A 20,538-nucleotide genomic window follows, 5' to 3' on the forward strand; every position below is an offset into this window, starting at 1 on the left:
CTGTTTTAAAGACCGTGCTTTGACACATACGTGTTACCTTTTACACATTGTGACTTTGATTGAGAGTTGTCTCATGACACTCATTACACATTTTCGTCTTGATATTCATTTTTTAGCTGATTGAAGGGGGGATAGAAATTGCCAATCTACACATATAACTAATGAAACCAAAAGGAAGTTATTCTGTTGTTTTTATCTTTTACTGTGGAAGATGACCTATCAAAATCGACCACTTTTATGCAAAGAAAATGATACGTGTTATTCGTCTAATTTGTTAAGCCATCAAACAGAAAAACAACGACATTTAGTATTAAATATTTAATAATATGTATAACACAATGGGTACCTCTTTTATTGTCACAACATGAATAGAGCGATATCCCTTTTGTCAAGTAAAGAACGAAAAACTGCTTCAATGATGAACTAAATGAAATGTCAAGCTAAATATTATTTACAAATAAAAGAAAATGTATACATTACTTTCATACATTAATTTTGCAACTTGTCTTGAAGCTATGGTAGCACGTCTTACACGCAAATACCAAATTGAACTTAAAATGAGATATTTTTGTACCCCTTTTTACCAAATTGGAACTTGTTATAATTGAGTAATTACTTAAAGATTCTTTGTATAACATATATAATATCTTTTTTCTCTTTTTCTAGATAGTTATGATAACTCACCAAAACCAGGTAAGACTTTCGAATTTTACAGTATAGGTGTTCTCACTGTCATGTCATATTGTCTAGTGGAGAGTTGTCTCATTGACAATATGGACAATGACACTATACGTTCCTATTTTCATATCTAATTATAATTCCTCCATAATATTTTTTTCTCATCTTACTTTAGTCTATGCCAATGCCTAAGTATTATTTATACGATCATGTAGATTTGATATATATTCTTTTAAGATGTCCATTATAGATAATTGTTTATCTATTTTACATTGGACAGTAAAGAAGTTAATAGCTTTATCAAAGGTGGAGCTAATGCTTATACAGATGATCCATTCATACATAATCCTAGGTTCTTATCCGACAATGTTAAGACATGCTGTAATGGAATACCACATGCAAGTGAAGAAAATTAATAGAGGCCATCAGTAGCCTTTCTTAATGTATGAAATTGTTGATTAAGATTAAGTGTGGTATCGTCGTTGACGTGTATATCAATTTTATACCGAAGCTGTGTTAGTATCATTGATTTGGGTCTTTAAGTACTTATGTAGTGTTTTATTTTGATTTGGTCAAGTTACACGCGTCTGGCGTACTAAATTATAATCCTGGTACCTTTGATAACCTTGTACAGTTAATGGACTATGTCAAGGATTTTGGTTCAATTTTGCAAACAGCTTTGGATCTTTAAAACGAACTAGGTGACACCATGATTCTTTTACATCATTTAACGGAAATTCACGCACCAACAACATTTAGTCTTCTAAAAAAAATCTTTGGAGTAGAATTTTAGACTTAATGATTTTAAGACAATATTTAAGAACCTTCTTTTCGTATTGTATGTGCTTTCTATACAAATATTCACCTGTTTTGAAATAATCCAATCAGTAATATTTTAGACAATAAAAGAGATAAATGCATTTGTTTTCGATTATCAGTTAAAGTTTATCGAGCCAAAGATGTTCCTTGAACTTAACACTCATTATCGTTATATGAAAAACACTTAATTATGAAATCAAATCTAATACACATTGTAGAATGTAAACTAGTTTCATTTAGGAACAAGTTTGTTATATTTATCTATTTCGGAATTATTGTTTGATTGTGGATGATGTCCGAATTCATACTTCCGAGTGCTGAACACAATTCAATCGAAAGGAAATGTGTAAGTCATGACATGTCAAGCTTTTGACATAAAATATTTCTGTAGTAGCGATAAACATACAGCGCTAAGATAAGTTTAACCCTGTCACATTCTTTCGTACCTTTGCCATGTCAGAAACCTGTAGTTTATGGTTTTAGATAGTTTTATTTGTTTTTTTCATTAATGGTTTTTCATTTGAGTTAGGTAGTAAATTTGATTTTTTCACATATTTTATGTCGTGACCATTTAAAACCGACTACACAATATCAATTGTGCTCATTGTTGAAGTACGGACGGTTGCCTAAAATTTCTTATATGCACTTCAACTGATTAATAGTTGTTTCATTGGCAATCATGCAGTATCTTTTTAATTTAAAAATGACAACATGAAATGAGAAATAAATCTTTACAATACAACATAGCACATCAAATACACATAGTTCTTGGTACAATTTTGTCCTTTTGACGAAAACAAATGAATATTTATAATATTAAGCACAAACAAAAACCTGAAGAAACTGATAACAAAATGTGTACATTGATTACTTCTTACAAATTTATTAGACATAGCCGATCGGTAGTTTATATATTGTCAATGGAGAAAACACACGTTTATCATGACAAAAGCCTAACTTGGTAAACAGAGGTTGTTAACTATTAGAATATTGAACCAATTGCATTTTCTTGCACCGTCCTAAGTCAGGAATCTGATGTTCAGTAGTTGTCGATTGTTAATATGGTTCAGAAGTTTTTTTTATATATATCAAACCGTTGGTTTTTGTTTGTTTGAATGGTTTTGACACTAGTCTTTTGGATCCCCTTAAAAATTGCTGTACGCAGTGAACCAAGGCTTGGTTTTGAAGACCGTATTTTGACCTTTAATGATTAACTTTAACATATAATAACTTGTATGAAGAGTTGTCTCATTTGCATCACACCACATCTTCATATGTCTGATAATAGTTTATGTAATTTTAGAACAAAATTGTCGAATGGATCAACAGGGAAAAAATTACACCGGAACAATAAGCAAAACAAGACATGGAAACACGTGTGAACGATGGTTATCGGTAACTCCATATACGCATCGATCCTCGGGTAAAAAGGAGGATCATGAAAATTACTGCCGCAATCCAGACAATGCGGTATATGGTCCATGGTGTTATACAACTGACCCGGATGTTAGATGGGCGTTTTGTGATATACCTTATTGTGGTATGTTAAGTATTTGACATCACTCTTATTTTCGAATCATATAAAAATAGATTGAACATTGTGTTAGTTTCGTATGATAAAAGCTTTACATTACATCTGGAATATGTTGCATCATTTTGAATTCATAGGTCATACATAATCAAACAAGGATATCAAAATTTTAGTTAAATATATTATTTATCATTTTAATCTATAATGTTCTTTAGTAATTTATACACAAGTTGTTTCGCATACTAAACTTTGAATTTAACAGTAAAGGCTTGTTTTGACTTCATGAAAATGATTATTCCGAACGAAAAAAAAAAAAAAAAAAAAATTAGACATGTCTATGGCATGCCAGAAAAACAATAAAAATAATTCTTATCAAACTGTGTGATTTTACTCTAAGTTATTATATTTAACAAGTTAATGGTTTAACTACATGTAGCTCTAAAACAACGGTTGAATCCAATATGTTTTTTAAAAAGAAAATGCCTGTGCCAAGTTGGGATATGAAATTTGTTTTTCATTCGTTTAATGTGCTTGAGCTGTTGATTTTACCATTTAATTTGGGAATTACCGCTTTGAATTTTCTTGTAGCTCAGTATTTTTTTAGTATACTTTAGATAAAGACGTCAATCAATTTAAATCAACTGAAATAAATAATATGTTGGCATATACACTTTTATTGCAGAAGGAGCAGACAATCCAGGTGAGATGATATTCTTACACTTTAGTCAACATATTGACACTATTATATTCCTAGGTGGATGTTAAATACGCTTTCTAGTTCAAAATATGGTAGCAGGTGCATAATTAAGATCAGTTATACCATAATATCTATTTATCAATAATTGTCTAGCATTTCATCGGTATAATTATTCAAATGTAAATGTCTGTTATAGATGCCATTGTCGTTATAGTAAAAATAATAAAAAAAAACAAAACAATACCAGTTATCTTTTACAACATATACAAGCTCACTATTTATATCACAAATGTTTACAAGCCAGCACCGTTGATATTAATAATGCGGATTTGCTGATATACACTCGTGCTGAAGAGGTATTGCCGACATTGACGGCTTAACCAAAATCTTTGACTAATATATATTCTTCATTTTTGGTGATTTTCCGTTTACGCAGAGTTCTTTTGGTCACTTTATCTACGGATGTACTGTTGGCATTAAATATCAGAACACAGTATATCTTTAATCTTAATTATTAAATTGGCTGCAATGAATTATATAGACTTCCTAGTGAAATTAAAACCGGTAATTTCACATGTGGTTTTTTCAATTCTTTGACGTCATGAAACGAAAACGGTGTTAAGACGTCGATAACGTCGTATCAAAATAAATTGTGAATACATAGAAAAATATAAAGTTCCTTACATTTTCTTCTTTAATTTCATAAAAAGCCATTCTTTTATATAAATAAGACCATTAGTTTTCTCGTTTGAATTGTTTTACATTGTCATATCGGGGCCTTTAATAGCTGACTATGCGGTATGAGCTTAGCTCATTGTTGAAGGCAGTGCGATGACCTATAGTTGTTAATGTCATTTTGGTCTCTTGTGGACAGTTGTCTCATTGGCAAGCATACCACATCTTCTATTTTACATTTGCCAATGTATTAAAAAGAACAACTAATCAAAGAATTCAAATATCGAAAAATATTCAACTCGTGACCGAACAATACTGATAATCAACTCATGCGCTACGCACATTCGTGAATTAATGTGTTGTTCGGTCACTTGAATATGTTTCTCTATTTGAATTCTTCGAGCGGTTATTCTATAAATCTGGTTCATAGATCACTTATCAAACTAACAGTCAAATACGTCTAAACAAATTTTTATTCATAAAAAGTCTTTAGAGATAAGATTTTAACATACACTTTCCACTGTGTCAAACAGTTGATTTGATTCAGTTTTACAAAATCTATAATTATACTGAAAGTGACTAAAATCATTGATAAAATACACGTATGACATGGACATGATAAGGACCAAACATTAAAAAGTACATTCGAGATATATCTGACGATAATATGAAAAAACCTTAACATTAAATTCATCATATACTGTATCAGATTTCTCTGTCATAGGTGTGTTATTTATTTTTAACTTCTGAACTTAATTATATTGCAATACTTCAGGCAAGGCACATTGGAAACGTGGCTGGCAAAGATATGAAGATTCGTGTTATTCAATCCAGTACATAGAACGAACTTGGGATGACGCTCAGGTACGCCTTTGTTACAGTTCGTTTTAATCAGCACACATTCGTACTTCATTGTTCAACAAACTATTTGTCCTCTATCGTTTTTTCTGTATTTTTGTTTGTTTTCCATAGCGTTGCCTTCATCATGTTTGTATTTCTAATATCCCTTGATTATTTTTCAATAAATGAGACAAATACGACCATGTATTAATACCTATCCTACGTCAGGAACATGTTGTTTAGTGGTTGTCGTTTGTTGATTTGGTTCATAAGTGTTTATCATTTTTAATGTATATTAGACCATTGGATTTCCTATTTGCATTGTTTAACACTAGTCATTTGGGTCCCTTTATAGCTTGATGTCCGTGTTGTTAAACACCATACCAAGGCCTACAATTATTTACTTTTTTTACAAATTGTAACTTGGATAGAGAAATGTCTCATTGACACTCATCCCACATATTCCTTTTCTGTAAACTTATTTAGTTTTTAGAGAATATAGTATCTATCTATCCTTCTATCATATTTCGTTTTATGTACCTTTCTTTTTCTTTTTGCAAACATAATCATCTTAGTCGTAGTAAATTTAAAACATAAAAATATTTATCTAGATATTATTTCTATGAAACTGCAAACATGAAAACATAAAAACGATCATGCAAATTACATATGCAGGTGTATAATAAGGTAGGTATCTATGTTACATGCAATGAATTTATCTCAGTCTGCAATACTTGATTATTTGATGCAAACCCTCTTATCTATTTTATCATGTTTATAACCCTTGTTGATGGTAATTATATTATACAATTTGTCGACTGACTCATATGTTTAGTAATGATTTATTCATTTTTACACACAAATCTAAATAACTATCAATTTAAAACAAATGTCCCTCCAATTCAAATGTCTTTTGTTTAAGGACTACTGTAAATACAACCTAAATGCGTATTTGGCTGAAATTCATACAGCTGGAGAAAACAACTTCTTGATGAGTATCCTACCAAAGCCGACATTAGTTGACAGTAAGTAGTACGCTAGACTTAAAAAATTAAAGTGAGGACAAAAACAAACTGAAAATAGGATAAACTCTAAAAGAGGGGCTAAAAATATCAGAAAGACATTAAAACATAAACAGACAACGCAATGGCTACAAAAGAAAAATATTTTATTTTAAAATCAAAAGTTAAATAACAAAACAACCCTCCCCCCCCCAAAAAAAAACGAACTTTGCAGCAAATTCTAGAAGAAAAGCCTTTAATTAATTGGCAAAATCAGTAGCGCAAACACCTCAAACGAATAGATAATAACTGTCATATCTACGTCTTGGTACAGGCATTTTCTTATTCAGAAAATTATAGATGCAACCAACCTGCTTTTATAGCTAACTAAATCTCTGACTTGTATGACAGTCTAATAAAATAATATCACAATAGGTGAAAATGTCAGCAGCAGTCAACATTGTGTGATAATCTTAATCACTATAAAAAAAACTCAAGAACATGTGAACGAAGAAAAGCTAAAACATCCGTATAACCTAAGTTTTTGACATTGATAGGCGATGTTTTCTGAAAACCTTAGTAAGTTTTAACCTTACAAATGTAAACGGACTGCTATTCAAAAAAGAATATTTCACATAAATGACTGGAAGAATTTGTTTTCGATTGACTGATTAATTAGATGATGTTTAACACCTCTTTATGTAAGATCTACGATCGTTAAAAACAGTTCATAAAGCTGTCACAGGTTAACTTTGTCTGGTCAAAGTTACTGGTTAGAACTCAAAATGCTGTACAGTTTATGATAAAAGTTATATATACTAGTCAACAAAAGAAACGATACAAGACTTTTTTTTCAAATTAAAGATAAAGTTTTCCGTTCATTGGACCAATATTGAAAGTAGTTATACTAAATCATTATGGAAATGTAAATCCGTTTAAAAAATTTTTTTTTGCTTTCGAGACGTTTTTTTGATTTTATTTTTTTACAAAATTTACATAAAACGACAATTTAAAAAACAGAACTTCCAATTAATGATGCCAACCTCTCATTTAAAAGTAAAGACAATGTTTGCCATCAATTTGTTTTTAAAAATTATACAGTTTCTTTGTGTATTTGTTAAGCAAAGTTCGGCCCTACGAGAAATCGTTAAAATGTATACATTATCAACTGATTTACCATAGACAGTATGTGTAAAGTGATATTAAAAAAGCGGTAAAAATCTTAAAACTAATCCGAAAGGTTACAAATTTACTGTGTGTTGTTTTCATATCTAAAGCATTTCAACCCATAATTACAACATGGACATAACTTGATTAGCATATTGCATATTTTTAAACAAACTTGAAATTTTATTTAGTACTTTCCGCAAAACTAATTTGCACCCTATGCTCGTTTACACGGAATTTAGATAATTTCCGACAAGTTTTGATTTTCATTATCACATGTGCATACATTGCAAATGAAAGCTTTTTAAAACAGTATATCTCATTTTGTTTTATATTTTATACTTTTTGATAAATTTTAAGTTCGAACACATTAAACACACGGATAATGACTGGCATTTTCCTGATTTGGTACAAGCATTTTCGTAGGACAGATCCACATGTATAAAATTTGAATTCGACACTAGATATTCTGAGAAAAAGAATGTTTGCGTCTTCAAAACATTACCTTTGTTATCGTTTGTCTGATATGTTTCTTAAATGTAGCATTGACACGTTGTTAAAACTAATGTCGATCAAAGTAGGAATATAATTCGGGTTACAAAAGGACCGGCTTATGCCATTCCTGTTTTTTTGGCTATCATGTTGACGCTAGTATCGCTATATGACGTGTAGTAAATTTAATTCAAGAACTGGCATAGGCATTGAAAAAGTAGACTCTTATCTATTCCAACCAATGTATTTCAGAAGATATATGGGTTTGGCTTGGCGCAAATGATTTACGAATGGATAGACGATTTATCTGGAACCAAAGTGGCACCGAGTTTGATTTCACTGATTGGGGACCAGGAGAGCCAACCCGATACTATGAGGAATGTCTTTCCACTCACTTATACAGAGGAGATGGTAAACTTCATTGGAAAGATAGAGCATGCTATTGGTGGAACTTCTTTGTCTGTGAGAAAAGGTAATTAGATAATTCTATCTGTAAAACTTGTATGATTGTAATGAAGGCAGAAGTATACCGCTGTTCAAAAGTCATAAATCGTTGAGGGAAAATAAATTCAGGTTACGAACTAAAACCGAAAGAAACACATCAACTATAATAATATTTATAATTTATTCCAAAAGCAATGCAATTTATGGGATACAAACATATAATATCAAAGAAGAAAACAACGGAGCAACAGAAACACTAAAGTTCAACAAATACTTATCTCAACATACATAGAAAGAACTATTTGATAACGACTTCCATATCCTTGACTTGAAATAGGACATTTAAGAATAACAAAGGTGGGTTGAACCTGGTGTTATGGCTTCACAAATATCCGGCTAATATGGCAATGTTAAACAATATCGCTAAAATGAGAAAAATAATTTATATAAAACAGAATCATTCAACAAATTTATTTGAGAAACACACAATCGTCATAGTTTAATTCAAAATAAAGTAGAGGAATGCAATAAAATGAAAATAGATCTTCGAAAAAAAATTGTTTAGTTAACACATTTACCTCGTTTTAAACTTCCACAAATTTAAATGTCAATTTCAAACCGCTTCCAAACTCGAGTTAGATGCATTAAATTTAACTCGCTTAATTATCAAAAGGGGGAAATCGTTTTACATAGCTCGATTTTTCTGATACAAAATCAAGTTCGTCAGGGAAACAAACAAATGAACAAGTCAACTTGCATTGCATAGTCGTGACCTGTGTTAACCAATCATTGTGAAATTTTCATATATATTTTCAGTGTTGGACGTTCAGGTTGCGAGGAATAGGATACTACATTGTTGAGTTGTCTACCAAACATAAAGATATTAAAACGGAGATTACAATTTACTTTTAAACCGCCCCTATCAACAAGACAAGAGAGGCTTACAAACTCAAAGTCACATTCTTATTCTCAAGGAAACATTGTGGACGGAATCTGTCCTTCCTAATCAATTATACACACTTTCTTAGCTTAGCTCCAGTAAAAATTCCTGTTCTCTATACATTTCCATTTCTTATAGAGTTCATCTCCTACCGTTCGACAGAAAGTATACTATATGTAGGATTATTTTACATACTGTATACTCATATATGAGAAGATGTGGTTCGAGTCCCTTTAAGACAGCTCTCCATCAAAGAAACAATTTGTAATGAAAACCATTATAGGTCAAAGTACGGGTTTTAACATAGAGTCCTGGCTCTGACATATATATTGTTCTATTTTTTCGTTTTGATTTGACCTTTTTACGGAAGTTATTGAAATCCAACTTCTTTGTTGGCGATCGTACCCCTAAGTCACTAATAAACGCAACTTTTATAACAGGGTTTGACAGAAACTCTAATGTAGAATGATTTACAGCATGTGTTACCGACCACATTTAACCGTTATTAAGAACTATAACACTACAACATAACAATTAACCTCCCACCTACCCTCATAAAAAGATCATTGATTAATTATTTATAACGCCACATAGAGTACTACTGGTTATTTTTCCGCTGTCAGTTTTTATTGATGTAGTAAGCTAGAATGCACGAAGTGAACCATTAACCAACAGCTGGAAATCAACAATCATAGAAAATAAAGATTGGAGTAAAACGCATCTTCAACATGTAGGAACTGACAAACCTCAGTCTGACACGCTTCGTATACTTATAGCTAATTGTTCGGTGTGAGCCAAGGCTCCGTGTTGAAGGCCGTAACATTGACCTATACTGGTTTACTTTTTTTAAATTGTTATTTGGATGGAGAGTTGTCTCATTGCCACTCACACCACATCTTCCTATATCTATAAACAAAAGTTAAAAGAGTCCCTCGAGGAACAAGAATGATTTTTAAGCATTCAAATGTCAAAGTCAAATTTAAGAAAATAATATCTCAATTCACAATTCACATATTTAATATCAGTAAGCAGGCACACACAAAAAAAATCCCATCTAAATCAAAACTATTTTATATATCTATAGTTGGTTCTAAGTCTGAAAAACTTTTCCAACTGTACATCTAAGTCTGCTCTTATAGAAGTTTTCGAGGTGTGCATACAGCCATTCGTGTCCTTTTGTTATGATGAACCCAATGCAAGTTGCTGGTTATTTAGAGTTGGTAAAACGTCTTTGAATAATTCAAAGTAGAATAACGAAATAAGTAATTCTTTTGTTGTCATATAAGTAAAATGACATCAAACAGAAAATAACAACAACAAAAAATATCTGATTTGAACACACATACGTATATAGATAAATATGTATTCAAACATAATTAACTAAGAGTCCCCTGTCCTCAGCTCTAAAGACTGTTTTATATAGGGACCTTTTTCATTTGGTTTATATTGGAAAGATTTTATAGCTAACAGTGTTCTTTGGTCTCGAGGTATTTGTAGATATCTACCCTTTTCTATGAGTACATTGTGGGCAATAACAACGATTGGAAATGGGTAATGTGGTGATTTATTCCATTGATTTCATTTTTAAGCAGTCAAATGTAACAAAAAAATCATAAACTATTCGACTTGCTTGTAAGTACTCGTGATGATCGTATTGTTGAAGACCGTTCTTTCATTCGTAGACATCTTTGTTGTAATATTTCGGTCTGTTCGATGTGTTCGTAAGTGCTCTTGTAGAAATGAATTGTAATGGAAGCTTTTGACAGTCATTAGGCATACTTTAAACTGATAATGTTATGTATACCAGACCTGGGCATGCTTACTTAGTAATAATTATTAAAATGCATGTTTTATTCATAATTTGCTTCTTGTGGCACAATCCCATCTCAAGATATGGAAATCGAAAAAAAGACAAGACAACAGAGTCAAGATGTAATGCTGTTTGTTTTCAGGTAACTTCAATTATGTTCTATTTGCTAAAGCGACAGGTAAACATTTAACAGCAACGTTTCTCATAGAGTAAATATAAACCGTTATACACTGTTTATTGAATGGCAAAGCAAATAATTTGAAATACAACATTGACATCAGCTGAAACTATAATAATAAGATCATTGTGTTGCTTCGATATAACTCTCTCACAAATACGTGTTGAGAACTGTTCCGGCCAATGTCAAAACGAGTAAACAATAAAATTACGACTCTGTTATATCTATTTATTCTAAGTTGCATTCTTTTTCCCAACTTAAGACAGATAATCTAGAATGACATGACATACTTGCATACTAAACATATTCAAACACTGTTATTAAACTTGGGAATTAATTTTGGGATAAGTGACGAATTGTTGACATACATAAGTATTTGTATACTGAACAATAGACAGTTGATAGAAAAAAAACACTTCGAACTGCAACATATATTACTACAATCTCTGTTGGGAAATCCGCATTTCATACCTAAACACTCTCCATAACTTCGGAGTAAAATATGTTACTGACTGTCAAAAGTATATTTTATGTGTATTGTTGTGCGTATATGTATCTCACATTGGTTAGATGTATAGGGATAGTTTGAGATCTAAATAAAAACAAATCCTGCCCCATTGCAAATTTGCTACTGTTACAAGTGAGGAACCCCTAGTCTTATGTATATTTTTAATTGCCGATCATTTGAAAGTTTAGAGTAAAGTCTGGTATTATTTCGTTATACTAGTGAACATTGTTTAGAGGTCAGCTGAAGCCCGCATATCTTGAAAGAGGGAATGGGGGATCTCGCAGCGTTTTGGATCCATTGGTGGCATTGGGCTGTTTTTTCTCTTTGTTCTAGTTGTTGTTGTGTTTAAAAGGTGTAATAAGATGCATCTTTGCATAATTTACTTACACTCTAATATTGCATACACGGGTAATCAATTTAATGTTTCATTATAAATATTAAAGTTTTATCTTTCAACAAGTACGCTTGCTTGATATTTATATATTGCAAAACAAAAACACATAAAAAGATAGTCATTCTATAACGTATTTTAAGAGACTACATTTAACAGTATAAAACAAAGGACTATATAGTTACATTTTTAATGTTAAAAGAGCAAGATGAAAAGACACGTTAGCCCTGATCATATATTTCTGCTATTCATACGAATGTGTCGAAATAATTCTACTTAGGTCCGTCATAAAGAAGCTTTTCACATAACAACCACTCTCTGGAAATTGAACCGACACACCCTATATAAAACGATGATTTTCGAGGATCCGTTGCGCTCTGTTGCCTCCTTTTATATGATGATAATGTTTTCCTATCTACTCTTAATTGATCAACCAGGACATTGCTGTTTGGGGTAACGGATACTTTAGGACAACTACAGGTACATGTTGTAGTACATTGTTCTCCACATGATGCTATTTCAGATGTAGAAATAGGGGATGCTTCGGTAATGGTTGTTGATACCGTAGATGTAGAAATAGGGGATGATTCGGTAATGGTTGTTGATACTGTAGATGTAGAAATAGGGGATGATTCGGTAATGGTTGTTGATACCGTAGATGTAGAAATAGGGGATGATTCGGTAATGGTTGTTGATACCGTAGATGTAAAAATAGGGGATGATTCGGTAATGGTTGTTGATACCGTAGATGTAGAAATAGGGGATGATTCGGTAATGGTTGTTGATACCGTAGATGTAGAAATAGGGGATGATTCGGTAATGGTTGTTGATACTGTAGATGTAGAAATAGGGGATGATTCGGTAATGGTTGTTGATACCGTAGATGTAGAAATAGGGGATGATTCGGTAATGGTTGTTGATACCGTAGATGTAGAAATAGGGGATGATTCGGTAATGGTTGTTGATACCGTAGATGTAGAAATAGGAGATGATTCGGTAATGGTTGTTGATACTGTAGATGTAGAAATAGGGGATGATTCGGTAATGGTTGTTGATACCGTAGATGTAGAAATAGGGGATGATTCGGTAATAGTTGTTGATACCGTAGATGTAGAAATAGGGGATGATTCGGTAATGGTTGTTGATACCGTAGATGTTGATGTAGAAATAGGGGATGATTCGGTAATGGTTGTTGATACCGTAGATGTAGAAATAGGGGATGATTCTGTAATGGTTGTTGATACCGTAGATGTTGATGTAGGGGATGATTCGGTAATGGTTGTTGATACCGTAGATGTTGATGTAGAAATAGGGGATGATTCGGTAATGGTTGTTGATACCGTAGATGTAGAAATAGGGGATGATTCGGTAATGGTTGTTGATACCGTAGATGTTGATGTAAGGGATGATTCGGTAATGGTTGTTGATACCGTAGATGTTGATGTAGGGGATGATTCGGTAATGGTTGTTGATACCGTAGATGTAGAAATAGGGGGTGATTCGGTAATGGTTGTTGATACCGTAGATGTAGAAATAGGGGATGATTCGGTAATGGTTGTTGATACCGTAGATGTTGATGCAGCTGCGTAATCATTTATTACGGAGTCAACATTTGTTGTTCTCGATTGTGAATCATCGGATGTAGTTTCTTTGTCATTAGGTCTTGTTGTCTGTGGCAAACCGATTGATTCATTATTCATGGTAAGTTGTTGCGTTGGTGTGTACGTTTGTGACCGTATGGATGTACGTTGAGATATCGTTGACATGTAATTGGTTAAATATTGAAAACAACACGTTATTAATTTCTTGCGTCCGAAGCGCTTTTCTGGATTTACCTTCATCAGGAACGCTCAAAGCCAAACATTAAAGTTGATAATGGATATCTTGTAACATCAGTTGAAAGCAAGAAGTAACGAGTTATAGGCTTGCGTGGCCCTGGTCTTGCCTCCTCTGTCATGGTAGGAATGTCTTCAAAAGAAAAATAAAAAAAAAATACAGCAGTATCTCATAATGGCTATAGAAATATTGACTGGTTGGACCCAAAATTAACAATCCAGATTTACTCATATTTTGTAAAGAAACCCACAGAAATCGACACTACTCAGGTTTACGATCACTTGTTAACCGCTGGGCTACTTACTAAATGTATATTTCCGCGTTTTTAGATCTATAGTTTCCAGAATAGTAGTTTTTCTAACAAGAATCTGAAATACTCTGATCTTCATATGTTCTTTTGATAACATCGGCCAATTTAACTCCCACATAGACCTATTTTTAGGTGTGTATCTAGATCTTAAACGACAAAACCAGATTTAAATGAAAGGTTATAATAAATTTCATGTTATGGCACTGTATCAATGTGTCGTTGGTTCGTTGTTACCAGGGCTTTAGTGACACTGGTATGTAATTATAGACCTTACATTAACCTTTAGATTTCTCTGTCGTCTTTTTGAGAACTCAGTGAAGTACTACTCTGAGCACATTTTGTCCACATATATTGTAAACAAACTCATTATAGATCATTGATGGTTTCGACAGACATTATGTAGACTCTGAACTGATTATTGAATCGGCATCATATATATTATTTCAATGTAGTGCATAGTGCATATGATGTTTACTATAAATATTTTTTAAATACTTTGGCTTAATGTTTGTAGCTAAAGATGGATTAAGAGGGTAACAAAGGAAAATACATAGTTAAAATTAAGAATGCTAAAGCGATAAATTAAAGAACCGCATTTGAAAGATAGAGCAAAATACGGAAACATATCAACAAAACAGTATACTGACAAGTAGAAGTATTTAAATATATTCAATTTAGTTTGCTGTAGACTTGTACAGTTGATATGATATAAGGAATATGATTTGTGAAACTTTATGTTATCATTTAGCCTATTCAGCTCATTAAATAAGAGGTAATCTCATTTTGTTCTGAGAGACTCTTTCTTTGTTGGCCCATTGGTATCAACAGCATGCCCTCAATATATGTATCAATATTGACATGTTCATTTACTTTTTTATTACCTGATGTATAAAATATCCACTTTCCAATACCGATTTGTGTTCTTATTCCAACATTTTGAATCGACTCCAATTTAGTAGAACTAGTCCATTTGAGAAACAAAGTCCCGTTCCCTTGCAGTCCTAGTCCCATAGTGATAGTGTTATCATTCCAAGTGATATAGAATTCCTTATAATTATTACAGTCTAAAACTTTTTGAAAGTTGTAATATACTTTGGTCTCTACGATGTCTTCACCGATCCGAATATATGATCTTGACGTGATTCTTTTATCATTCAAACTGTTAAAAGGTCTGTCTATAACAATTTTGTATAAATAATAACTATCCATGATTCCACAACCTAAAGCAACATAATTATGCGGGTCTACACGTTTTCACACTGAAAGATATAAATCTGTCACTAATGGATTTGCTGAGATTCTGTATAATATAATACTTAGTGTCAGAGGTATTAATTGAGATTTCTGCACCACATTGACTAATGACACAACCATATTAAATAATGGTGAAACCACATCGAGTAATGACAAAACCATATTGAGTAAAGAAAAAACTATATCAAGTCAATACGAAACCATATCGTGTAATATCGAAATATCATTAAGTAATGACTATTCCATATTGAGTTATATTAAAACATCATTACGTAATGTCAAAACCATATTAAGTAAAGACAAAATATCATTAAGTAATAATAAAACAACATAAAGTAAAATCAGAGTTCCACATAAGACAGCTGTGGCGTTCCATTATTTCTTCTAGTTTAGAATGTGAAATAGTTCCGGTTCTCCTAAAATTGTGTTACCTCTTATTCCATTGTATTAAAATATGCGTATGAATTATAGAAGTTTATTTTGTTTGACATGATATCGTGTTATGTAAAGCAGCTTGTCAAATCGTTAGACGAAGTAAAAATCATAATAAAATTAAAAAAAAAATAATCCCGAACTCCAAGGCAAGTTTAAAACGGAAATTCATTTAATTCTTTAATACGATAATAATGCGTGTTACACTTATTATTCATATGCAGTATATCTAAGAAGTTATTTCCTTTTTAAATTCCTGAGTATGAAAATACACTAGTACGTATGTTCAGTTTCTCTTGCAAAGTTACTTCTCTTAAAAGAGACTTACATTTTTTTTGGTATAAATAAGCCCGTTAGTTTTCTCGTTTGAATTGTTTTACATTGTCTTATCGGGGCCTTTTATAGCTGACTATGCGGTATGGGCTTTGCTCATTGTTGAAGGCTGTAGGGTGACCTATAGTTGTTAATGACTGTGTCATTTTGGTCTTTTTGGGACAGTTGTCTCATTGGCAATCATACCACATCTTCTTTTTTATATTAAAAAAAGAAGATGTTTTAGCATTCGAGGATGTCTGTAACATGTCTGATAATATAGGTAATCAGATGATTAAGACTAAATTTATATATCTGTGTGATTTATATTGAAATAATTAATAAGTACTCACCGAGAACAGCGAAAGGCAGGACAACACATATATCAAATAAAAACAATTTACCTACAATCCTCATCATGATTTTATAATGATTCCAGTAAAAATATATTCCAAGCTTTTGCTTTTATATTTCAATTTATTGACAAAGATCGATCACACAAAAAATATTTCCTGTTTCCCAAATAAAAAAGGTATGCGAAATTTAAAAGAAATTTATAAACCAATTATTAGAGGAACTAACCTGAATTTGACGAATTGATTTGGTCAATTAGAATAGGGATATTCAAAAGAATGTAAAAGCACAATACTTTCTAAACAATATGCAATGCAATCTGTACAAAAGAATGTGTCAAGTTTTCAATCTTTGCTCAACATATTAATCTTTTTAACAACTTTAATATGCTGATCTGTCAATTTTGATGGAAGAATTCTATGGCATATTCGTTAATTATACCGTTAGTAACTTTTCACAAATGTTTCACTGTTCACGACAGAGACAAACAAGAAAATTTGATTTGTATAGAATACAATACAATAACATTGTTTAAAGAACATTTGACATAAACTTAATCTATTGATTTGATTTGTATAGAATACAATACAGTAACATTGCTTAAAGAACATTTGACATAAACTTAATCTATTGATTTGATTTGTATAGAATACAATACAATAACACTGCTTAAAGAACATTTGACATAAACTTAATCTATTGATTTGATTTGTATAGAATACAATACAGTAACATTGTTTAAAGAACATTTGACATAAACTTAATCTATTGATTTGATTTGTATAGAATACAATACAGTAACATTGTTTAAAGAACATTTGACATAAACTTAATCTATTGATTTGATTTGTATAGAATACAATATAGTAACATTGTTTAAAGAACATTTGACATAAACTTAATCTATTGATTTGATTTGTATAGAATACAATACAGTAACATTGTTTAAAGAACATTTGACATAAACTTAATCTATTGATTTGATTTGTATAGAATACAATACAGTAACATTGTTTAAAGAACATTTGACATAAACTTAATCTATTGATTTGATTTGTATAGAATACAATACAATAACATTGTTTAAAGAACATTTGACATAAACTTAATCTATTGATTTGATTTGTATAGAATACAATACAGTAACATTGTTTAAAGACATAAACTTAATCTATTGACATGGGTTCGCTAACAACAGATTTATTATAAGCGCTCGAATAAAAGTTTTAGGTTGGAAACAAAAGCTTTTATTTTATAATAGGTAGTCGTTTCTACTAACGAACATCATTGGCCTTTACAGTTGATTTAAACATAGGAATTGTTTAACTAGACATACATTACTGAATTGAATTATACATATTATCTATACTATTGAAATACAGAAGTCCAATTGTTAACCGTAATGACGTTACAAAAACGTATGGAATAATCAAACTTTATAACTAAAATAAGACAATGGTGTTGACTAAAAATTACACCACTCCAAATTTTGGGTCGAATCTGATACAGATATCAACAGTGTATGTCACATGCAGTGTCCGATTGTAATACGGAAAACATAAAACTGGTCAATTTATTATATTCCTGACTTTATCATATGACAATACGAATACTAAAAATCCAGACAAAAATCAGAAGTAGGTACTTTAAATCAGTCACGGACCAGATATGACGCTGGTGTATTCTGGTTTATTATACAAATTGATGATTCGTACATAAACAACTTCTTTTTTTTGTTATACATTATCAAATAGGAAAGTGCATAATTAATAATTTCTCGGTAAACAAATCGCATGGTTTGCAGTATAAGTTTTGTAGCTTTTAAAAAACTAGATTTGAACGATTGTGCCGAAGTGAGAAATGAATGTTTTGATAGTCAATTTCACTTAATTTCTTTCGAATTCGTGCTATCTTCTTAATTATTCAAACTCGTTCATTTTCACTCATACCACATCTTCTTAAAAATCTTTCTGAAATCTGGTCAGATTTACAGGCAAATTTATCACCATTGAAATCAATATCTCCGGGAATCATACTGGATCTTTTTTTCAGATTTATCCTTCTTCTTTCTTTCGGTACCTCATTTATAAAATTTTAAGAAAGATGAGTGGAATTACATCAGTTTAAAGATGTCTGATTGGGAATGAAAAATCTTTGTATTTGCTACCTTAAGTAAGACATCATTAAATGTGTATCAGCATATATGATGTTAAAATAGATGATCGTTACTCATAATAACTTTTGCTCATTTAAGTAACGGACATTGATCGTTGTGACACACGTGATGCCACGATTATTAAAACAGTTGAAGGTTATACATATTATAATTTTCTGATTTACCAGACAGATAAAATATCTAATTATGTTCTTAATTCACAATTTTCAAACGAACATAACATATTTATGTGATAAATTGCTCTATTTTTCTTGTACAACTCTACTCCTAATTTCTGTTCTAAACTGACTCATATTGTATATATGTATATAAATAAGACAAGAATAGTTCTGATACTAACAGGCACGGTGACCATTTCGATAAATATATTATAATCTTGTACCTTGAAAATGTCACTGTAATGGTCTTTAAGAAGAAGATCCTCTGGGAGGTCCTGTCCTTGCCTTTCCCTTCCTGCAGTCTCTTGCCCAGTGCCCTTGCATGCCGCAGTTGTAGCAGACGGCTGAGGTCTTGAAGCTATTTTGGTTGCCGAAACTTTGGCCGCTGGCGACCAAGCCCCTTCGAAAGGGCTGGAGGCGAAATGTAGCATCAGAACCACCTGTACCATTATGTGCCATTTGAGCTATTGAACCAGATGCTTCTGCCGGACGCTTTTTACTGCTGCGTTTATCTGTTTTCTCTGCTTTGATCTTTTTAACTGCCCTGTTATCTGCTGCGCGTATCCTTTTCTCGTCTTCCGAGTCACTGGCCACTTCATATGAAAGGTATTCGTTCACCGTTCTCCAACCGCCCTCGGACTTATCCGCAATTGTAATTAATTTATTTCTCTTCTTGAGCTGAACAGACGAATCTTCTAAAACCCTAACTGCCTTTTTAGGTCTATTCTTCTCAATATAACCAATTGCCGTGCTGATACTGTCTTGAATATCAGAGTTAAGCTCAAATTGTAACTGATTCCCCTTAAATTTAAAGGTATTCTCTGCTTTCTTTGCTCTCTTTACTAATGTCTCTGTAGTATCTGAGAAATTCTTCTCTATGCCGGAAAGTTTATTATTGAAATAAGTTGTCATCAAAGAAAACAAATCTGCATTTGAAACTTCAGGTGCCCTATCTTGCTCTGAATTACCGTTTCTCTTAGTTGGTTCAGCAGCCGAACGTAAGGCTGCAATTGACTTGTCAGGAGACTTGGTTAATTCTCTATCGTCGAGGTCTAGATCTGAATCGGACATCTTGAAAAATTGTCTACAAGTCGAGTGGTCACCGCCCAGCCTTCGATAAACTTGAAAACCCGTTTTCAATCTATTATATACCTTACTAATTTGCATAACTAGTTTAATCTATTGTTAAACAATAGACTAAAATAGATCCGAAAATTCCTACGCATACCGCACATAAATTTATAACATCACCATGTATGTTATTTTAAGTTATTTCATTAAATAGGAAAATGCATAATTAATATAAGTTCTCTGTAAATAAATGCATGGTTTGAGTATAAGTATTGTAGCTTTTAAAAAAACACTGATATTCATAATAATAGAAAACTATAAAGTGTGTAGTAACAAATACAAAACAAAACAAAAGAAAATAAACGTTTGTTCAGAATTGAGGAATGCATGTATTGATGGCCATCGCACTATCTTCCTAATTATTCAGACTCTTTCATTGACACTCATACCACATCTATTTATAT

At 31.8% G+C, this 20,538-nt stretch overlaps 1 long non-coding RNA gene across 1 annotated transcript; it reads left to right on the top strand.

The window, feature by feature from the left end:
* Positions 1–5,183: 5,183 nt before the first annotated feature.
* Positions 5,184–9,383, top strand: LOC143076858 (uncharacterized). The gene is made up of 4 exons (XR_012978810.1): positions 5,184–5,264; positions 6,163–6,265; positions 8,153–8,372; positions 9,161–9,383. It is a non-coding gene; the product is annotated as an uncharacterized LOC143076858 (long non-coding RNA).
* The last annotated feature ends 11,155 nt before the right edge of the window (positions 9,384–20,538 follow it).

This window comes from Mytilus galloprovincialis, chromosome 5 (genome assembly GCF_965363235.1).
Source record: "Mytilus galloprovincialis chromosome 5, xbMytGall1.hap1.1, whole genome shotgun sequence".
NCBI classification, from domain to species: domain Eukaryota; kingdom Metazoa; phylum Mollusca; class Bivalvia; order Mytilida; family Mytilidae; genus Mytilus; species Mytilus galloprovincialis.